The sequence below is a fragment of the Helianthus annuus genome, chromosome 15 (genome assembly GCF_002127325.2).
Source record: "Helianthus annuus cultivar XRQ/B chromosome 15, HanXRQr2.0-SUNRISE, whole genome shotgun sequence".
Lineage (NCBI taxonomy): Eukaryota > Viridiplantae > Streptophyta > Magnoliopsida > Asterales > Asteraceae > Helianthus > Helianthus annuus.
This window is the reverse complement of record NC_035447.2, coordinates 110,110,952-110,133,922: the sequence shown is the minus strand read 5'-3', so window position 1 is coordinate 110,133,922 and position 22,971 is coordinate 110,110,952. Positions and strand designations below refer to the sequence as shown.

Sequence of the window (22,971 nt, the reverse complement as noted above, 5' to 3'; positions counted from 1 at the left end):
TAAGCACATACTTACCTTGGCTTCTGCCTTTAGATCTTGATCGAGTCTTAGATTGTACGGGTCCTTGGTCACGAGAGCACACCGGTTTGAGTTCAAGTATTTACTTCCTTCTACTTGATTCTCTCAAACCCGGGCTCTGATACCAACTTGAAACACCCTAACGCGCTTTAACTACAAAGACGCAGCGGAATTATGTACCATAAAATTTCTTTCATCATGAATATCTTAACATACTTGAAGTTCATTCTTAAGGTGACACATTTACAATGATTACAACAATCGAACCCATTTACAGAATAAAAACATAAACTATGTTTACTAAATTAGCTATCCAAGCATTCCCGTACAATCTAACTTGTGACCCGGTCTTCGATCTCTACGCCTCGGTAATCCTTTGGGACTCGTACAACCTACACTTACCATACAATTTCAAACGTTAGTACACATTATGAATATAGCAATATTCATACGCTTTCACTTTCCATTCCGTAATCCTTTGCATTTAGGCATTTCCGTTTGAGTATCCACTCTCATGTGAGACTTCAACATTCTACCTGCATTATTATACATTCTCAAGATACACTGTCATTAACGTCAATACTCAATCGTATCGAAGACATACGAGCATGTTAACTTACCTACTGGCATACAGATGTACATACACACTTGCATGCATACATAAACAAATCATAACTCTCATGTGTATACCCTCACTCACACGTACATATGCTTACATAAATACATAAATACATTCATCCTTACCTATTAACTCGTACATACCTCTGACCTAATTTCCATGAATTACTGCCGTATCATAAATACAAACCTTCGTACTCATACTCACTCTTATTCCTGCTTATTTATTTGTTAAACGTATGGGAATAAAGTTAAATCTTTACATGCATATCCAATACTTAGTTCGTTACCCTGCATACTCGCTCCCACATCCCTACCTTACTCTTCCCATCATAAACGCAATTTAAGTGTCATTTGGGTATGTTTCGGGTCTTAAGAAGGAGTTCAATACTCACCCATAACTTACATAACCGTTTGGTAGGGTTGAGGAACATTATAAATGCTTAACGAGGCTCAGAATGAGTTCACGGGGTCCGAAATCAAAGGAAAAACAAGAAACTGCATAAACTACATATTTGCATCAGCCCTCCACCGTAAGCTACGGTGGCTACCGTAGCTTACGGTGGCCCCTAAAACCTTACGGCAGCTTTAAACTGCCTTACGGCAGAAATAAGGTTCCAGCTCCCACCGTAGCTTACGGTGGCACCGTAAGCTACGGTGGTGTCCAGATCAGCACCCCACTTTCACACTAAAATTCGCATAACTTGCTCGTTTTTGATTCGTTTTACCCGATTATTTTTCCTACGCGACCGTAATTTAATTCTCCATCACATAGAGTAAAAATCCAATATATGGACTACCTAACTTTATGACTTTTAAGCCTTCGGCTTATTACCCTTTTACCAAATTTTGACCCGTTCATGCATATATCAACATAACTCGTTTCCAATTGTCCGTAAAACCTTTCCCTACATTTTAGACTAAGAATCCTTGCCTCGGGTCCATATTATTTACGAATTTCATTACCGCTACCTTACTTATACATAATTATTCGACCCGTTTAGTCCCACAAACTACCTTCAACTATCTATATCATTACTATTCTTAATACTTTCAATTATTCCATACCGGACATAGCTTCCCTCCATTTTCAAACAAGAAAATCCTCATGTATACTAAGAAGTGAGTCGAAAGTCACTTACCTTGTGCATCCGTGCTCGTAACCGCTTCCTTGCCTTATCTTGACCCGCTATCCTTCCATGCTTGGTCCATGCTTGTGTGGTTCCAATTCTTCATGCCGTCATGCCATAATAACGTTAGTATTCATGCCCATTCAAATTAACACACATTTACCAACTCTTATCAACCTTGACTTTCACTAACATGCATATCACATGATTTGTCAACCACATTATTCAATATCTTCGAAATCCAAATTCATTATCACATATAACACATAATTGGTCTAACATACTTTCCATGATCTCTTGATTCTTATGCTTGTGTCAAAATGCCTAACCATACTATAATCCCTCGGTTGACTTTCAGAAAGTCAACCTTCTAGCATATAATTTCTAACCTTTGAAGAAGCATTCATATTGATATAGTAGAGCATATTAATAACATCACATTCGTTTCATACATAATGTTGTTTGACACATACAACTACATGATCACCTAGTCACATACACAATATACACAACCAATTTACACATACTTATGCTTTCATAACTCTATATTCGACAACCGCATTGTTCAACATTCACACAATCAAAATTATCATCTTACATATGTACACGACATAACTCCAACATTATCACTTATCAATAAACTACGCATTTCACATTCGTACACATTCACTCTTAATCACCATAAATCAAGCGCATCAATTACATGGCGAGCATCACATCGTTGGAGCATAAGGTACAAGTTCCTAATGCATAAATTTTACCAAACCATACATTCAAATCCAAATTCTCATATGGACTCCACCTTAAGCATACTTAACTTATTATTTTGCTAACGGCTACACCATAAGCACCTTCTATACATAATTACCCACAACCTTCATAAATTTTCACAATTTTGCTCTCTTAGGCATTTTATCGAACACTTGGCGGGTGTATTACTAACAAAACATTATGTACAAGCATTCTTTGCATATTCTTACTAACTCATATCAAGATCATCAAATTCCACTAGAATCATGTAATTTTCATACTATACCCAAATTAACTGACAATTACTCATTACATACAACATCATACATCAATCTTACACAATTAATGAACATGCATGATTATCCATATCATCATCTTCACTACTACAAGTGGGTTTCATCCAAAATCATCAAATTACTTAAAATCTTGCATAGTTCATGTTCTATATTGTGATTCTAACACATCTACATTATCAATTTCATACAATTTCATGGATTGACCATAACCCACTTCATAGCAAGATCATCAAATCATAAAATACAACTTACCACATGTTTGCTAGGGCTAGATCATCAAGAAAACGAGTTCATGCATCGGATTTGAGCCTAATTTCCTTGTCAATTTGAAGCTTTCTTGGGAACTAGGGTTTTCACCCTTTCCTTCTTCCTCCTGATCGATCTCACGCACACACCACCTGGTGTGTGTGAGATTTTGTTTTAATTAAATTCATATTCCAATTTGGCAATCTTGGTCCCTCATGTTCTTTCTTATTTATTTAACCCCCATTGTTTTCCACTCTCAATTGATAGCCAACACTATCTAACCAAGTTAGATAGCTTGGTTATTAGTGAAATATCCCACTTAACCAATAAATCCTACTTACTTATGCCAATCCTAATAAAATGTCCAAATAAAATATTTAGACCCGAGTTTTGGGGCGTTACATATAATGTTAGATCATGGCACGTAGTTCGAGAAATAGGGTGTAAAGGTAATTTCGCATGAAGGTCCTAATTCCGTTTGAAAGTGTGCAAGGGTAATTCCGTGCGAAAATTAGATTCCGCATGGAATCTAGTTTCGATTGGGATGTGTTCACGCGGAATTTGAATTAGTATAAATAGGATCCATGCGAAATTATTTGTAATAGTTCATGTTTCCGGTACCGGAGTGCTGCCGAAGTGCTGTTTGATTGTAAACTGGTTTATATCAATATACAAGGCAAATTAAAGTGAATTCAGCTGTTTTACAAGTCTGTTTCTTAGTTTCCGCCTCTGAAACAGACGAGAGCTCTTCTGATTGACTCGTTTGGGTCACGACACGATCCTATAAGTGGTATCAGAGCGAAGGAGGAGGAGTTCTGCAGTTTTCAGCTTGATTTCATCTCATTTTCTTACTTCTACACCTTCTTTTCTCATTTAAACTAATTGTGACGGTTAAAATGATCTGAATTTCACACATCAAAAGTAAAACAGTGTTTTAACATAGCCTTGAGAAAATTGGACCATAATTCAATCAAAAACTGATAAAATATGTAATTCCGTATGAAAATATGTTCGAACATGGTGACATCAGCATGATTTCGCTTGAAAATATTCTTTAATTCCGCACGGAATGAGAATTCCGTTTGAGTAATTCCATTTCAAACTTAATTCCGTGTGAAACCTTAGAAATTCCTCACGAAATTAAATCTTGTTACCTGTTTTCGTTTGAAAGGTACTAATTTCGTTTGAAGATAATCTCGTTTGAAGTAATTTCGTGTGAAAGTGCTAATTTCGCACCAAACTGATTCCGTTTCAGTGTGTTATTCCGTTTGAAGATCTTATTTCGTGTGAAAGTAATTGTTGTTTGAACTTTGTTGTTTTTGTGAAAACAGTTATTCAATTATGGCTGAAGAATTTTACAATGTGTTCGCAACACCCGTTGCTTGAAACACCCATAAAAATTTTTTGACAAAAAGTCGCAGCGGATATTCGTACCATAAAATTCTTCCATTAAAAACTTTTCAACTTACTCGAAGTCCATTTAAAGTTGACAATTTTACAATGAGTACATCAATCGGATTCATTTACGACATGGAAATTTAAACTATGTTTACTAAATTACTTATTCAAACATTCCCGTACAATCTAACTTGTGACTCGGTCTTCGATCTCCACTCCTCGGTGATCCTCCGTGACTCGTACAACCTACACTTACCATACAAATTCAAACGTTAGTGCAGATTATGAACGTAACAAGATTCATACTCTTTTGCTTTCCATTTCGTTAACCCTTTACATTCTAGGCATTTTCGTCTGAGAATCCACTCCCTAGTGAGACTTCAACATTGTGCCTGCATTATACTTCATTCTCAAGGTACACTGTTAATAACATCCATACTCAATCATATTGAAAACATACGAGTATACGTACATACCTACTAGCATACAGTTATTCATACATACTTACATGCATACACAAAACGATTCATAACCACACACGTGCATACCCTCACTCACACGTACATATACATACATAAATACATAAATACGTTCATACCTACATACTAACTCGTACATACCACCTACCTAATTCCCACGAGTTACAGTCGTATCTTCATTACAACCCTTCGTGTAATTAAACATGCACAAACAACTTATATGCATACTCACTCCTATTCATGATTAATTAGTAGTTTAAGCATATTGGAAGGAAGTTAAATCTATACATGCATACCCACATACTTAGTTCATTACCCCGCATACTCACTCCCACATCCCGATCTTACTCACACATCCTAAACGCTTTTTAAATGCCTTTCTTTTATGTTTCGGATCTTAACAATGAGTTTCGTGCTCACCCGTAACTCACCAAGCCATTTAGTAGGGTTGAGGAACATTATAAAGACTTAACGAGGCTTGGAATGGGTTCACGGGGTCCGAAATCGAAGGAAAAACAAAGAATTTCATGAACTTTACATTTGCATCAGACCTCCACCGTAAGCTACGGTGGCTACCGTAGCTTACGGTGGCCCCCAAAATCCTTACGGCAGCTTTAAACTGCCTTACGGCAGAAATATAGTCCCAGCTCCCACCGTAGCTTACGGTGGGCACCGTAAGCTACGGTGAAGCCCAGATCAGCCCCTCATTTTTACACTAAAATTCCCATAACTTGCTCGTTTTGCATCCGTTTCACTTGAAACTTGTTTCTAATTGTTCATAAAACATTTCCCTACCTAATTAACTAAAAATTCATACCTTGAGGTCCTTAAAATTTATAAATTACATTACCATTACATGATTCATGCATACATGTTCGACCCGTTCGATCTTTATCATGCACTTCCCAACTTACCTAACCACATTCGATTATTTTCCATTAAACTTACCTTATCACTACCTTTAATTCATACTTTCTTACATAACTCTAAATAAATTACCAAACAACAAAACATATTAAGTCAAAAGGGTAAGTTTGGGATTCACTTACTTCGTGCGTCCAAGTTTGTGCAAAGCTTCCCCTTTCCTCATGATCCGTTAGCTTTCCACACTTGAGTCCATGTCAATTGGGGTTCCTATCCTTTCAAGTCATTATGTCCACATCAAAGTTAGTATGCATGTTCATTCATATCACATCCATTTCTAACTCTTAGCTACATAGACTTTCATTAGTCAAACTTATCATGCATATGACATGAACCGACAATCCACATTGTTCAACATTCATTTAGTCAATTTATTATCATACGTACGTACACTTAATCGTCCTAACACTTAATCATGATTCTTTAAATTCTCATAGACATATTCATAAGTCTAATCATGCCACTCGCATATTCATTGACTTTTCAGAAAGTCAACGACCATACTTACTTATTCCCCACTTATGAACACACACATTTATCTTGATATGATAAACTATTTTAGTAACGCCATACACATTTCATAATCATGTCATGTAGTACATACAACTACATGATCACTTGATTTCATACTCGATATTCACAAAAATCAATTTACACATAGTAACACTTTCATGATCCTACATTTGACAACTACATGCCAAGTTAGCCAATTTAATGTAATCGTAACATAAAGCTTTACTAGTTGTCTTCAACCTATACACTTAGTACATACTCATTTCTAAATTACCATTATGTCACTAATCCGACTCAGGGTGTGCACTACCATTCAAACATAGGGTACTAGTTCCTAAAACATACTTTTACCGAATCATGTCATAAACCAACTACCCACATGTTTTCCATCCAAAACACATATCTCACGCTAACTTAACTATCAATTACAACATTGTCACATTCAAAACCAATTTACCAAATTCTTGCATACAATTTCACCTTCTAACTTCACCTAGCTATTTCATCAAACACTTGGCGTGCGTACTAATATCTAAGCATAATGTACAAGTATTTTTCATTCTTTTCTTCCTAATTCTTTAGCTTCAATTACCAACTCAACAAAGCATCAAACTAACTTCATACCATATTCGAGCTAACTAGCAAGAACTCATCATTTACAACATAATATCAGGAATTTAACAAAGATTAGACATGGGTGACATACCCATGTCGCCATTTTCACTATCTATGATGGGTTTCACCTTTAAACACCTAATTGATCAATATCATGCATAACACATACTCCATACGAGGATTATAACACTTATTCATGCTCAATTTTTGCATCAATTCATGGATTACACAAAAACCCACTAAATCAAACATCATTAAAACACCAAATTTGACTTACTTGACGTTAGAGACACTCAAATGATCAATATTTCAGGTTCATGCATCTGATTTTCACTGAGATTCCTACCCAATTTGATGAAATTGGTGAAACTAGGGTTTCACCCTTTCCCTCTGCCTTTGTTCGATCGCCCAGAGACACACACACACTATGTGTGTGTTTCTTTTTTTCAATTTCCACTTTCTTTTATTGTTTAATCAAAACATTTTCCATTTATCCCCTTTTTAACCCTTGTAGTTTTAAATTGTTATTGTTTAGTCACAAAACTTCATTACTAGCATTAACTTGTATATATAACCAAGTTTACTAACTTAGTTACCTCGACATCGCACCATGTAAAATAACTTATTCTTGTAATTTAACATTTGGGTTTTTGGGGCGTTACATTGCTCCAGTTACAGCTGCTGAAGCTTTGTACAGTGAGAACGAGACGGGAACTTACCAAAAACCTCCGAAGCTGATGTATATTGAAGATTTTAAAGGGTGGCAGAGTCGGTTTGAGAACTGGGTGCAAACATACAAGTTTGATGCATGGTGTGCTCTAGAAAAAATTACGAAAAACCGAAAAACGAATGTGGGCTTGAAAAAGCATTTAGTGATTTTTCAGATGGTGATAAGTTGAAATACACAAGTGAAAAGATAATGATCAGCATCCTCCAGCAAGCAGTTAAAGAAGATATCTTTGTATTACTTCAATATTCGGGTACTGCAAAATCAATTTGGAATGCATTGATTCAAAAGTTCAAAGGAAGTGCTGACATGATCAAAAACAAGAAGGCATTGTTGAAGAAATCATTTGATACGTTTACAGCATTCGAAGGTGAATCAACAAAAAGAACCATCGACATATATTGTCATCTTGTTTTAGAAATGGGAAGATTGGAGATAACGAAAGATGATGATGAGTGGGTGGATAAACTTGCTGATGCGTTACCACAGAACAAGTGGGGAACGTATTTGTTGATCTTAAAACACACGAGAAAATCTGAAAATATGAATCTGGCACAGTTTATTCAGAAGATTGAAGAGCACGAGTTGGATATCCAGAAAACAGGAATTATGAAGAATCCAAATGCTCAACAAGATGTCAGTTTGTGTGACACCTGTGTCACCGCGACCATCAAACAAATACCAAGCCGATGAAATTTTGTATTTCATACTTGGGATCTTGTATAAATATGTGTATGTTTTGCACATATCAATTATTGTTCAATTTCAAACTCTACATTGCTTTCTAGAGCATTATACGCAAACTGGTGCGTAAACGTACTCAGTTTAATGCGACAAATACTCCGGAACATCAACATATACTCAACATACCTTAAATAACCTTTACATAACTTAGAAATAAGTTTTGAAGGCTTGGGTATAGCAAAAACAAGTTAATTCGCTTACAGGGACTAAACTTGACAAACTGCGAAAGTATGCCAATTTGAACTGTAACAAACATTCCGGAACATGTCCATAAGTTAAACATACCATAAATATCCTTTACATAGCTTAGAAATAGGCTTTGAGGGGTTTGGTATGCTAAAATAAACTTTTAGGTCATTCAGGGACTAAAAGTGTCAAAAAGTGCACAAGTTTGCACTTTCGCGCATAACTTACGTTCTGAATACATCCGGACATCCAAAAATTTATGTAAGCATCCTTATATTATGCCCAAGTGTATGGCATGAGAAAAATCCGTTCGTCGCGCAATTTGGATCGTCTTTTGCGCTTATGCGCATTCCGTCGTAATTAACCGAACGTCGCGTTCGTACGACCAAACGAACCAACATCCGACATATTTTTGAGCATATTTCATGTCCCCTACACTTTAACTTCATCTTAGAGCCTTGAAATGAGGTTAACGGGGCTTAAACGTGCCAAAAATGGGCCAAAATACGTGTTTCTGAAGTGCAGGGACCAAAATTGTAAATTCTGATCTGGGAACCTTAGGCGGGGCGCGTAAGGATTTACCAAATCCTTACGCGGGGCGCGTGAGACTGTCAGACAGATTCAATGTATCTATTTAATGCAGTTGGCCTTTCGTTCGATCAAGAGGCAATGCCCTTTCACCTAATCAAGAGCCAAGGGGCAATTTCTGACTTACCACAAGAATTTGACAAGTGTACGCTCGAGATCGCGGCACGATATTCGATAAACGATCCTAACGGTTCCACTTTTCCTATAAATACCACCCCCCTTTAGTGTAAAAATCACAACAATTTGATCAAAATGCTCTAAGTTGATGCCTTTGCTTCATACCTGAGCTATTTGATCTAGATTAGCACTCGGGGACCCTCCGTAAGTCTTCTTTCGTTCGTTTATTCGCTTTTCGAGTCCGAAAGTCAACGTTTTGTTGACTTTCTGCATTGACCAGCTTATGGTCGATGCGAAGTTCATGGAACTTCATAACGTGAGCGTGATCACGATGGTTATGGTCCGTAGTGACCATACCTACTGATTTCCACGTTATCTAGGCTCAGTGACGAGTCGTAGTTTCGGCCAAAATGCGCATTCTTGCGTATTTTGTAACCAAACTACTCGTGAGCATCAAAGCCGTTTGTTTTGATGCCAAACCTGTTTTCTAAACTTAGTTAAGCATGTTCTAACATGCTTAGCTCGTCACTTTTAGTTTAGTGCTTAAATAGGGTCGTAAGGTAAGCGATCTAAACCATCGCTTATACTTTCGAACCCGACCCATTTGGTCGATCTTTAGGATCCGACCAAACACATTAGGTGACCATAGCTATAACCTTCCGAGGTTATACCTTGTGGTCACGATGTTAGGCGTTCCAGACACGTTCTACGCGAACGACGCGTTAGGGTAGCCTAAGCTACCTAAACGGGTCATGATGGGACGTAAGCACTTAGGTTAGGTTTCATTTTAGTATGTAGGCTTTGTTAAACCATATTACACGAGTCTCCATACTCGTTTGGTTTACGAACCCGCATACTATCCGACCCTCCGATTTTGGTCCGGTATATTAATATAGCTACCTATTAGGTGCCGTTTGATATCCCGTGACCTCTAGCATTATCTGGTTATTATACAAGGAATTCAAAGCAATCTCAGGTGAGTACATTGAACCCCATCTTTTACATGTTTTCGAGGAGTCAATGTGAGTACATTGAACCCCTCTTTTACTGTTTTCCAAACTGTTTTGGGGTGAAACACATGTGCCTATCTGTTACTTTCATGCTTTCCTGTTTTCACATCATATACTTGCTATGTTCGATAGTACATATATAGTACATGATTTCATTGTGTTTAGGCTATGTATGTCCATCGTGTGCATACTTAGCACAACACTTTACATTACATTTCATGCTATGTATGCCCATTGTGTGCATACTTAGTACATTGCTTTACATCACATTTCATGCTACGTACGCCCATTGTGTGCATACGTAGTACATTGTTTCACATTGCATTTCTGTTGCATATGCTCATCCAGCATATGAACACATTACACTACATTTTGAACCGTTGTAACCATTTGACTATGTGAACCGTCTTACCCCTTTGATTTCATGAACCGTCTGTAACCATTGAACCATGTAAACCAGTTGTATCCGTTGACATGGATTACATTTGACAATAGACATTTGACTATAAATGAACATTTCTACCATTGTTAAACACTTCATCTCGATGGTTTGGTTTGAGTAAGTGATTAAGTAACGAGGCGTGTGTAATATGATACAAGCATGGTGGATACGCCGCTGGTACTTCCTATATATAAGTGTTTGTATGGTATTACATATCGTAGCGTTATTTGAATCATTTCAATTTGAGACATATGACATTTTATACAAATAACACACTTTTCATGAGACATTGTTTTACAAACTCATTATACATGGTTATCCATTTAACCATACAGTGTTCTCTTATTTATACATATCATTTGATCTTACCGTTTTTCAAATGATTTACAAGACAAAGCAAAATACGAGGTTCATGACTAAACATTTTCTCAAACTCAAGTCATGAATTCCGTTTTCACAAAACCAATGTATCTCACAGGCATTTTTATGCTGACGTACCTATTTTCACATGTGTTTTCAGGAGATGATGCATAGGACTTATCAAGACATACTTAGGCGGACCTGTGACTTAAAACGAGACAAGAACTAGTTAATTCATGTTATGTACACTTTGATTCTTGTTCAGACAATGTAAACTTTCATGTTTGATTTATAAAACGAAACTTCATTTGCCATGGATTTGAAACAATTGATTCTGTTACAACACTCCCCGACGTTTCCGCCACGTTTTGTATGTTCTACGTGGTCGGGGTGTGACATAAAAGATGGTATCAGAGCCAATGGTTATAGGGAATTAGGTTATTAGTAATGATTTGACCTAGTCTATAACCTTCCTAGGAACCTAACGCGAGTTTACTTGCGTTTAGTCACAAAACAATACCGTCACCTACCCTTAGGCGACGACCACAACAAGAACATAAATTTCAAAACCGCCTTGAAAGCTAATCATCTGTTCTAGGATGATTGATTACTAGGTTTTGAACCCTCTATTGTAAGGTTTTGAACCCTTTGTTATAAGGTTTTGAACCCCTTTGAATTTTCAAAACTCCCGTCAAAGTTTTGGGTCCTAAATAGTGTGAACACGTGCGAACTGGAAGGGTGAATGCCTGTACCCTGGGTTTTCTGTCTAAGGTTAGAGTGTTCGTACAAATCCGCATAATCGGACCAGTCACTCTTACCTGGGAACTCTTGGGGTGAGTGTCCACTTATAGGCGAGCATGTCTTCGCGATACACTATGAGGATCTATTTGCTTTGATTCAGCCCTGGTGTTGTTTGTTTGCTTCATGATTCAAACAAGTGACCATCAACCGTGATTATGGTCAGTGATTGTAACATCCTATTCTTACCTAATACCATTTTATTTGTTTCCTTTCATGTGTTCCTCTTTTAGAATGCCTCCTCGACGCGAACACCAGATAGCAACTGCCGAGCTGGCAGAAATTATTGCGCAGCAGATGGCTGCTCAATTCCCAAATCTCTTTGCTCAATGGAACCAAGCCAATAACAACAACAATGGTACATGCAATTTCAAGAACTTTAACTCGGCTAAACCACTCAAGCTTAGTGGTTCTGAGGGAGCAACTGGGCTTCTCCAATGGTTCGAGAGCATCGAGAATACCTTTCGCCACGTGCAGTGTCCGGAAAATCGCAAGGTCGAGTTTTCTTCGAGTGTGTTTCAGAAGAGGGCTCTTACATGGTGGAACGGGGTAATGAGAGACCGTGGTGCAGATGTTGCTCTAGCACAAACATGGGCTGAACTGAGAGCACTTATGATGAGAGAGTTTTGTCCTCGTCATGAACAATGAGCGTTGGAGAAGGAGTTTGATGATTTGAAACAAGATATTGGCGAACACAGGGCATATACTGATAGGTTTGAGGAGTTGAGTCTACTTTGCCCGACTATGGTCGCCCCACTCGACAAGGCTATCGAAAGGTACATCGACGGCCTGCCTGACTCGGTACAAGACATTGTCACTGGTAGCAACCCTACCACACTCCGTCAGGCCATTGAGCTATCTGCAACCTTGACTGAATCGCAGATCAGAAAGCATAAACTTTTTCGAAAAGGTGACAAGAAATCGGCCGGGGAATCGAACCCAATCGAGGAATCAAAGACCATGGATGAACAGACTGAATCTCCTAAGAAGTCAAGGAAGCGAAAGGCTTCTCAGAACTTCGCCGTGGTCGCTCACAATGGTCAAGCCATCCCCAACCAACCAGCTCAACCCCCTGCTAGAAAACCATACAATGGAACTGCACCCTTGTGCAACCAATGTAGCCTCCATCATCACGCCAATGTACAGTGCCGCAAATGCCAAACTTGTGGACTCATAGGCCATACAACAAGAATCTGCCCAGCTGTAGCTGCACCAAACCAAGCTGGCAACAATCCCGCTCAAGGTCGTTTCCTACCAGGTTCTTGTTTCAACTGTGGCGAAATGGGTCATTTCCGAAGAAATTGCCCAAAGCTTGCTAATGCAAATCCAGCACAAGGATGATCACCCGACTGACTAGAAGACAACATCGTTTAGAAATAATCATGTCTTATGTATTAAGTTTCTTTTGTTGTCAAGATCCAAGGAACAGTTGATATCGTTGTTTATAAATAAATCTTTCATTTACATTGCAATGTATTTCTATGGTTGCATGTATAAACGACATATCCCTTGCAATACCGACAATCAAGGAACCGTATTCCTTGAAGAACAAACTACCCCCAAAATTCTCCCATTCTATAATCGCTTGCGTCTTCCACGGAATTCCTAAGTACCCGTTTATTCTAAGGAAACGAAGTACAAGGCGCAGGTTACAACACAAGACGAATACCCAAGGTACACTATAAATCCTTAATAGGGTACCTAGGAATTTCCCGTAAGTCTTTAATTGTTGTATACCTTCATTCGAATGTGGTGATTCCTTGTAATCAAAAATCGAATTTTGGGAGATCTTTCTATCTTCTCAGATAGATTCCAGTGAACATTGAGATCCGTCGACAGGTTTCCATATCCGTATTCAATCGATAACAAGTTAATAACAAATTAAGATCAAATTAAACAATTATGTGACTATGTGCTTATGTGTTTCCTTATGTATTGTTGTGTGATCCAAATTATGTTATCCAAATCTTCGTAGAATCTTACATATCCGTGTACAAGAGATTCATAGTAGGATGCCCAAAGGTATTACTTAAAATCCTCAATGGACTTCTATGTTATAGTTAAGTCCCTCGGATTATAAAGTACTACTTCATAATTAGACCCCTTGAGTGGTCTAGCTAAACAGATTCATCCAAAAATCTGGTTAGGGATATCATGTGATGATATAGCTGAAAGGACTCCTTGGTGGCCTAACCAAGAGGATCCCCTGTCGATCTAATTAAAAGGAACCGATGGAAGTCTAGTCACCCTCGTCACAAGTTTGATATCCTTCCCCAAAACATTACAAAACAAACTGTGCGGACTGTGCAAGGGATTACGTAATTATGGATGCATACATAATTATGGAATTTAGTGCACAGAAATCACAGCAAGTTCTGTCATGTGTCTAGAGTTAACCCTATTCATTTCCAATTCTGATGAAGCATCCGTTGAGGAAAAATGAACTAGCTATTCATTTTTCACTTCTGAAGAATATCCGTTGAGGAAATGAATATCCGTTTATCCTTCATTTCCAAATCTGAAGAATACCCGTCGAGGAAAATGACTCCGTTTGTTCATTTTCGTTCTGAAGATTTATCCGTTGAGGAAATGAATATCCGTTGTGTAATCCTTCATTTCCAACTCTGAGGAAGCAACCGTTGAAGATGACTCCGTTAGTTCATTTTCGTTTCTGAAGATTATCCGTTGAGGAAATGAATATCCGTTGTGTAATACTTCATTTCCAACTCTGAGGAAGCAACCGTTGAAGATGACCCCGTTTGTTCATTTTCGTTTCTGAAGATTATCCGTTGAGGAAATGAATATCCGTTGTGTAATCCTTCATTTCCAACTCTGAGGAAGCAACCGTTGAAGATGACTCCGTTAGTTCATTTTCGTTTCTGAAGATTATCCGTTGAGGAAATGAATATCCGTTGTGTAATACTTCATTTCCAACTCTGAGGAAGCAACCATTGAAGATGACCCCGTTTGTTCATTTTCGTTTCTGAAGATTATCCGTTGAGGAAATGAATATCCGTTGTGTAATCCTTCATTTCCAATTCTGATGAAGCAACCATTGAAAATGACCCGTCTGTTCATTTTCGTTTCGGAAGAATGACCGTTAAGGAAATGACAAGATATTGCCTCACATATCATTGGTGGTTATTTGGCAAATTCACAAATAGACTCCTACGAATAAATTTCGGGACGAAATTTCCTAAAGTAGGGGAGACTGTGACACCTGTGTCACCACGACCATCAAACAAATACCAAGCCGATGAAATTTTGTATTTCATACTTGGGATCTTGTATAAATATGTGTATGTTTTGCACATATCAATTATTGTTCAATTTCAAACTCTACATTGCTTTCTAGAGCATTATACGCAAACGGGTGCGTAAACGTACTCAGTTTAATGCGACAAATACTCCGGAACATCAACATATACTCAACATACCTTAAATAACCTTTACATAACTTAGAAATAAGTTTTGAAGGCTTGGGTATAGCAAAAACAAGTTAATTCGCTTACAGGGACTAAACTTGACAAACTGCGAAAGTATGCCAATTTGAACTGTAACAAACATTCCGGAACATGTCCATAAGTTAAACATACCATAAATATCCTTTACATAGCTTAGAAATAGGCTTTGAGGGGTTTGGTATGCTAAAATAAACTTTTAGGTCATTCAGGGACTAAAAGTGTCAAAAAGTGCACAAGTTTGCACTTTCGCGCATAACTTACGTTCTGAATACATCCGGACATCCAAAAATTTATGTAAGCATCCTTATATTATGCCCAAGTGTATGGCATGAGAAAAATCCGTTCGTCGCGCAATTTGGATCGTCTTTTGCGCTTATGCGCATTCCGTCGTAATTAACCGAACGTCGCGTTCGTACGACCAAACGAACCAACATCCGACATATTTTTGAGCATATTTCATGTCCCCTACACTTTAACTTCATCTTAGAGCCTTGAAATGAGGTTAACGGGGCTTAAACGTGCCAAAAATGGGCCAAAATACGTGTTTCTGAAGTGCAGGGACCAAAATTGTAAATTCTGATCTGGGAACCTTAGGCGGGGCGCGTAAGGATTTACCAAATCCTTACGCGGGGCGCGTGAGACTGTCAGACAGATTCAATGTATCTATTTAATGCAGTTGGCCTTTCGTTCGATCAAGAGGCAATGCCCTTTCACCTAATCAAGAGCCAAGGGGCAATTTCTGACTTACCACAAGAATTTGACAAGTGTACGCTCGAGATCGCGGCACGATATTCGATAAACGATCCTAACGGTTCCACTTTTCCTATAAATACCACCCCCCTTTAGTGTAAAAATCACAACAATTTGATCAAAATGCTCTAAGTTGATGCCTTTGCTTCATACCTGAGCTATTTGATCTAGATTAGCACTCGGGGACCCTCCGTAAGTCTTCTTTCGTTCGTTTATTCGCTTTTCGAGTCCGAAAGTCAACGTTTTGTTGACTTTCTGCATTGACCAGCTTATGGTCGATGCGAAGTTCATGGAACTTCATAACGTGAGCGTGATCACGATGGTTATGGTCCGTAGTGACCATACCTACTGATTTCCACGTTATCTAGGCTCAGTGACGAGTCGTAGTTTCGGCCAAAATGCGCATTCTTGCGTATTTTGTAACCAAACTACTCGTGAGCATCAAAGCCGTTTGTTTTGATGCCAAACCTGTTTTCTAAACTTAGTTAAGCATGTTCTAACATGCTTAGCTCGTCACTTTTAGTTTAGTGCTTAAATAGGGTCGTAAGGTAAGCGATCTAAACCATCGCTTATACTTTCGAACCTGACCCATTTGGTCGATCTTTAGGATCCGACCAAACACATTAGGTGACCATAGCTATAACCTTCCGAGGTTATACCTTGTGGTCACGATGTTAGGCGTTCCAGACACGTTCTACGCGAACGACGCGTTAGGGTAGCCTAAGCTACCTAAACGGGTCATGATGGGGCGTAAGCACTTAGGTTTGGTTTCATTTTAGTATGTAGGCTTTGTTAAACCATATTACACGAGTCTCCATACTCGTTTGGTTTACGAACCCGCATACTATCCGACCCTCCGATTTTGGTCCGGTATATTAATATAGCTACCTATTAGGTGCCGTTTGATATCCCGTGACCTCTAGCATTATCTGGTTATTATACAAGGAATTCAAAGCAATCTCAGGTGAGTACATTGAACCCCATCTTTTACATGTTTTCGAGGAGTCAATGTGAGTACATTGAACCCCTCTTTTACCGTTTTCCAAACTGTTTTGGGGTGAAACACATGTGCCTATCTGTTACTTTCATGCTTTCCTGTTTTCACATCATATACTTGCTATGTTCGATAGTACATATATAGTACATGATTTCATTGTGTTTAGGCTATGTATGTCCATCGTGTGCATACTTAGCACAACACTTTACATTACATTTCATGCTATGTATGCCCATTGTGTGCATACTTAGTACATTGCTTTACATCACATTTCATGCTACGTACGCCCATTGTGTGCATACGTAGTACATTGTTTCACATTGCATTTCTGTTGCATATGCTCATCCAGCATATGAACACATTACACTACATTTTGAACCGTTGTAACCATTTGACTATGTGAACCGTCTTACCCCTTTGATTTCATGAACCGTCTGTAACCATTGAACCATGTAAACCAGTTGTATCCGTTGACATGGATTACATTTGACAATAGACATTTGACTATAAATGAACATTTCTACCATTGTTAAACACTTCATCTCGATGGTTTGGTTTGAGTAAGTGATTAAGTAACGAGGCGTGTGTAATATGATACAAGCATGGTGGATACGCCGCTGGTACTTCCTATATATAAGTGTTTGTATGGTATTACATATCGTAGCGTTATTTGAATCATTTCAATTTGAGACATATGACATTTTATACAAATAACACACTTTTCATGAGACATTGTTTTACAAACTCATTTTACATGGTTATCCATTTAACCATACAGTGTTCTCTTATTTATACATATCATTTGATCTTACCGTTTTTCAAATGATTTACAAGACAAAGCAAAATACGAGGTTCATGACTAAACATTTTCTCAAACTCAAGTCATGAATTCCGTTTTCACAAAACCAATGTATCTCACAGGCATTTTTATGCTGACGTACCTATTTTCACATGTGTTTTCAGGAGATGATGCATAGGACTTATCAAGACATACTTAGGCGGACCTGTGACTTAAAACGAGACAAGAACTAGTTAATTCATGTTATGTACACTTTGATTCTTGTTCAGACAATGTAAACTTTCATGTTTGATTTATAAAACGAAACTTCATTTGCCATGGATTTGAAACAATTGATTCTGTTACAACACTCCCCGACGTTTCCGCCACGTTTTGTATGTTCTACGTGGTCGGGGTGTGACAGTTTGTATTATCGGGGAAACAAGTTTGAAGTTACTACTCCCAGTCCAAAGATCCAAACTGGTTTTAGTGCTGATGGATCCTCTAGTCCGAATATTAGCACTACAACTCAAAGTGGTGGATATTCTTCATCATTTTCAAGTTTTGATCCAAACAGTACAACATCAAGTCCTCAACAACAAAATTCTACAAATCTTCAATGCAATGTTACTTTAAACATTCAAAATGGTCACAACTTGTCTCTAGAAATTGCTAAGCAACCATGGCCTCACTCGTTGCTATGTTGGAATCATACGAAAGTTTGGTTGCTGGTAAAATTGGAAATCCGATGCTTACAAAAGAAGATTATGACCAAATTGATGCAGAGGAACTTGAGTTGATGGATGTCAAATGGTGCATGGCCAGTGCTGTTAGAAGAGCTGAAAAATTTCAACAAATCACTGGTAGAGATGAGTTTCGGGGTTTGGCTACTTCTCCATTAGGATTTAACAAATCAAAAGTTACCTGTTTCCGTTGTAAAGGAAAAGGACATTTTAAACGAGAGTGTAAAAATCAAGAAGCAACTGAGAATCAAGGAAAGAACAATTATTATCAGAAATCAATTTTTCATCATATTGCTCAACAACCGCAAGCTGCACATGCTCGTGCTATTGAAGAAGGAGAGAAGAAAGCTCTACTTATTCATCAAGATGATGAAAAAGTTGCAGAGGGATTTAGTTGGGACAAATATATACCTGGTTCAGCTCTTGTTGCTAAAATTCTGGGTGAAGATGAAACTAGTCAGAAAAGAATCTCAATTTTTCCAGATCTAGGAAGTGATATTAATACCGATGACGAGGAAGATTACCTTAACAAATCTAGAAAAGGTATAGATCCTGATAGTTTTAATTTGTTTTTTACAGATAAAATGGAGATGCTGAATCAGAAAAAGATTGCCGGATTGAAGAAAGAACTGGAAGCAGCAAAACTGCTGGCTGATGAAAAGGAAAAGACAGAAGCTGGAGAAGCAAAAGTTGAAGCAGTGACTGAGAAAGTAGTAGAAAAAATCGTTGAAGTCGAGAAAGTGGTGGAGAAAATTATTGAGGTTGAAAAAATAGTCGAAGTAGAGAAAATCGTTGAAGTAAAAAAAATTGTTGAAGTTAAGAAAATTGTTGAAGTCGAAAAGATTGTCGAGGTTGAAAAGATAGTTGAGGTTACTAAACCTTGTGAGAAATGTTCAGAATCTTGCAAAAATTGTGATGAGAAAGATAAGAAGATTGCTGAATTAGAGAAAATTAAAGAAGATTTACTGTCTGATGTGAAATATGTGAAGGAATCGTATGATGTCCTGAACAACACAGTAAATGGTTTGAAAAAGACAAATTCAGGAATTGAAACTGCAATGACAAAGATGAACTCTACATTAATGTCGAAGCAGAATGTCATTAATGAGTACATTGAAGATTCTGCACAGTTGAAGAAAGAAGTGGAACTTGAAAAGATTGAGAGTGAAAGGATTAAACGATTACTGTTGAGTTACACAACATGTGATTATCTGATTGATCGTGTGTATCCTACTGTTGCAGGTCTCGAGGCATTCAAGGAGAAAAAGACTGAAGATACTGATACTGGTAAGAAACACAGTGTCAAGTATAATAAGTGTCCGCCTCCAATCTATGAGAGTTATTCCCCCAGGAATCCTAATGAGGAGCGTCTAAAAAAGGCATGATCGATGTCGTTTGGTCGGCCAAAAAATATTTATAAAAAGTTCCTAAATACCTTAACTAGTTAGGGTAAGTAGGGTGTCGGTCCACGAGGAGTATGTGGTCAGAATTGGTTTTCTATCTAAATTAACTAAATAAAATAAGTAATTGATTGGTTTGGTTGTTTTGTTTTTTTTTAGAAAATAAAATCTAACTAATGTGATTTAGAAAACAATAGTGGTAAAGGTAACCTCCTCCAAACTTCAGGTTCTAGGTTTACAAAATCTCAGTTTAATTCAATAATTGACACCACATAGACATAGTGTGGAAAAGTTGATTAGTTTGATTGGTTACTGAAAACGGGTCTTTGTCATCAGATCTCTTATAAGTCAATTAACCCCATTCACTAGCGTGAATCAACCTACTCTATGTCACCCAATCCGCTACAAGGTTTTGTCATCAACCGAACAAATTGTAAAGTAAGGACTCAAACACAAGCAAATAGTTCAAACAAAATCAACACATCAAATTACTTATAAAGGTTTGTCAATCCAAAAGTAATTCCAAACATGAATAAAACTGGAAAGAAATAAAACCTAACTGAACCATCTGTCTGGAGGAGGCCACGTATGATTTAGCCGCTCATGGCTTGAACAAACCTCATCAGAATATTATTGTTCATCCAAATCAAAGCAACAAAAACTAGATGAAAAGATAATGTTTTTCTTCCCAAAAAGTCTCCAAACTTGCTGTTCACCTCCGTGCAAAAGTCGTTCCCCGGTGAGGTTCCTAAGTGATGTGTCAAGAGAATAATGTGTAACCGACCGACCAGTGAAAAGACCTCCTCCAAACTCCATAAAAAAAAACATTAAATGTAATAAGTTACATCTTTTCTCATGATGATATCAATTAATGCTGATGCTTGTTTTGTTCACATGTGCCTTCCAATTCTTCGTGTACATCTCCCTCAATATGGCTGCTTATAATAATGATGAGTGATTTGACTTTCTTTTAGAAACCCTCCATGTTGCCATCCAAAATTCACGTGACACTTCCTTTTCTACGTGAGATGATGATGATGATGATGTGGTATAATAATCATCACAAGTGTTGATGATGAGAATTGTATATGTTGACATAATAATCCATTCATCCTACATGTGCCGTCCAACTGTCCACTGCCCGCATGTGCACGTGAAGTCCAACAAGCAGCCCATTATTAATAATAATACCCAAACAAGTTGCCTACAAGCTGCCTAATCGGCTGCATGTGAAAGATGTCCAAAAGTCAACATGTGATGCCGTAACCTACGGCACCAGCCGTAGGCTACGGTGCCAATCATGAATCTTACGGCTATGAGCTTCTGATTTACGGTGGTGACAATCTGAGAGAGGTGGTACCGTAACCTACGGCCAGATGGCGTAGGTTACGGCTCTGAACTTTATTTTTTTTCTTATTTCTTCACCAATGGTTCACTTCTTTCACTCTTTGACTCCACCAACTTCTAGCATTCATTTATGCCTCCTAAAATCCTCATCTTGAACACTTTAACACCTGCATCATCAATATCTTGTGATTACCTAATTCACGCAAATAACCGGATAAAATATGGGATTTGCACGTATTTAGCTCATTTAAGGGTTGTCCTACGGACCACCCGTCACATCCCCACACTTACCCGTTGCTTGTCCCAAGCAACCGATTCAAAAACTATTTCAAAACCACAAGCGATCAACATGTAAACCAAGCTAAAATGTATCGTCCTTTTACAAACCACAAGCCATTTTGATGCGGTTGTCGTGGGCCACTCAAAAATAAAATAACCTAACTTTACCTATAGACAGGGTAAGTCGGGTGTCGAATCCACGAGGAGCATGTGGTTAGTGTTACACGTTTTGTTTGTAAATTTTACTAAACTAACTGATGATTATAAAACTGATATAGAATTAAAAACACATGAAATAAGTTGCAATTAAGAAGAAGATTGAGTTGTAATAAACAATGATGAGAAAAGGTGATCACTCCGGGATTCAGATTCTGTAATTACTAATAACTTAGTTCTGATTTTATTGGATGCTATTGATTGAATAGTAAATCTGTCAGATCTACCAATTACCTATGCAGTTCAAAATCTTAATATTAATTGATCAGATAAATATTAAAACAAACATACGTAGAAATCATTCAATCAACAAAAGCATAATTGGATTCAACACATAATTATAACTCTGACTGTCACTCAGGATTTGTCTGTCACACAAATTATATAATCACGAAAATAGTCGGCTGTCACCCAACTACAAATCCAAATCTCAATAAAAACAGAAACTAGAATTAAAAGTGTCTCACAAGAATCATTCACCCGAAGTGTCCACGAGAAATTTAGCCGCTCATCTCGGTTGAATGATCTTCACTCGCTTGATACCCGGTTGAAAAACCCTTTTACTGCCGTCTGCCGTCAAGATCGATTTGATTAGGTGTAGGAAACTTATGATGTTGGAGAGCCAAAAAAAAGGTATACGGCTGCCTTCAATAATCGATGATAGATGATGATGTTTTTTTTAGTGATTCCCCCTTTCAATGTCTTGTGCATCTCTCGAAATATGCTCCCCAAAATTATAATATATGGCTGCTACTTTCGTGAGTGTGCTGCCAAAAATATGAATATTCTTGCTGTTTCTTTTTGTGATGATATACTATTTCCAACAAAACCTCCCAAAATAATTAATAAATGTGAATGTGGCTCCCTCTAATTGATGGTCCAATCAACTCAAAACTCATTTAATTATTGATCCAAAGGATTGAATTAGTCATCACATCTCAATTAACACTAATCTCTAAATCTCGAACCATATTTTCCTGCAAGAATTAACAACGAACAATTAAGTACATTTAATATGTTAATTACAATAATAATTAC

At 37.7% G+C, this 22,971-nt stretch overlaps 1 long non-coding RNA gene across 1 annotated transcript; it reads right to left on the bottom strand.

Moving 5' to 3' along the window:
• Positions 1-20,552: 20,552 nt before the first annotated feature.
• On the bottom strand, positions 20,553-22,730 carry LOC110912181. The gene is made up of 2 exons (XR_002577768.2): positions 22,401-22,730; positions 20,553-21,605 (listed from the first exon to the last, which is right to left on the bottom strand). It is a non-coding gene; the product is annotated as an uncharacterized LOC110912181 (long non-coding RNA).
• Between the last annotated feature and the right edge of the window lie 241 nt (positions 22,731-22,971).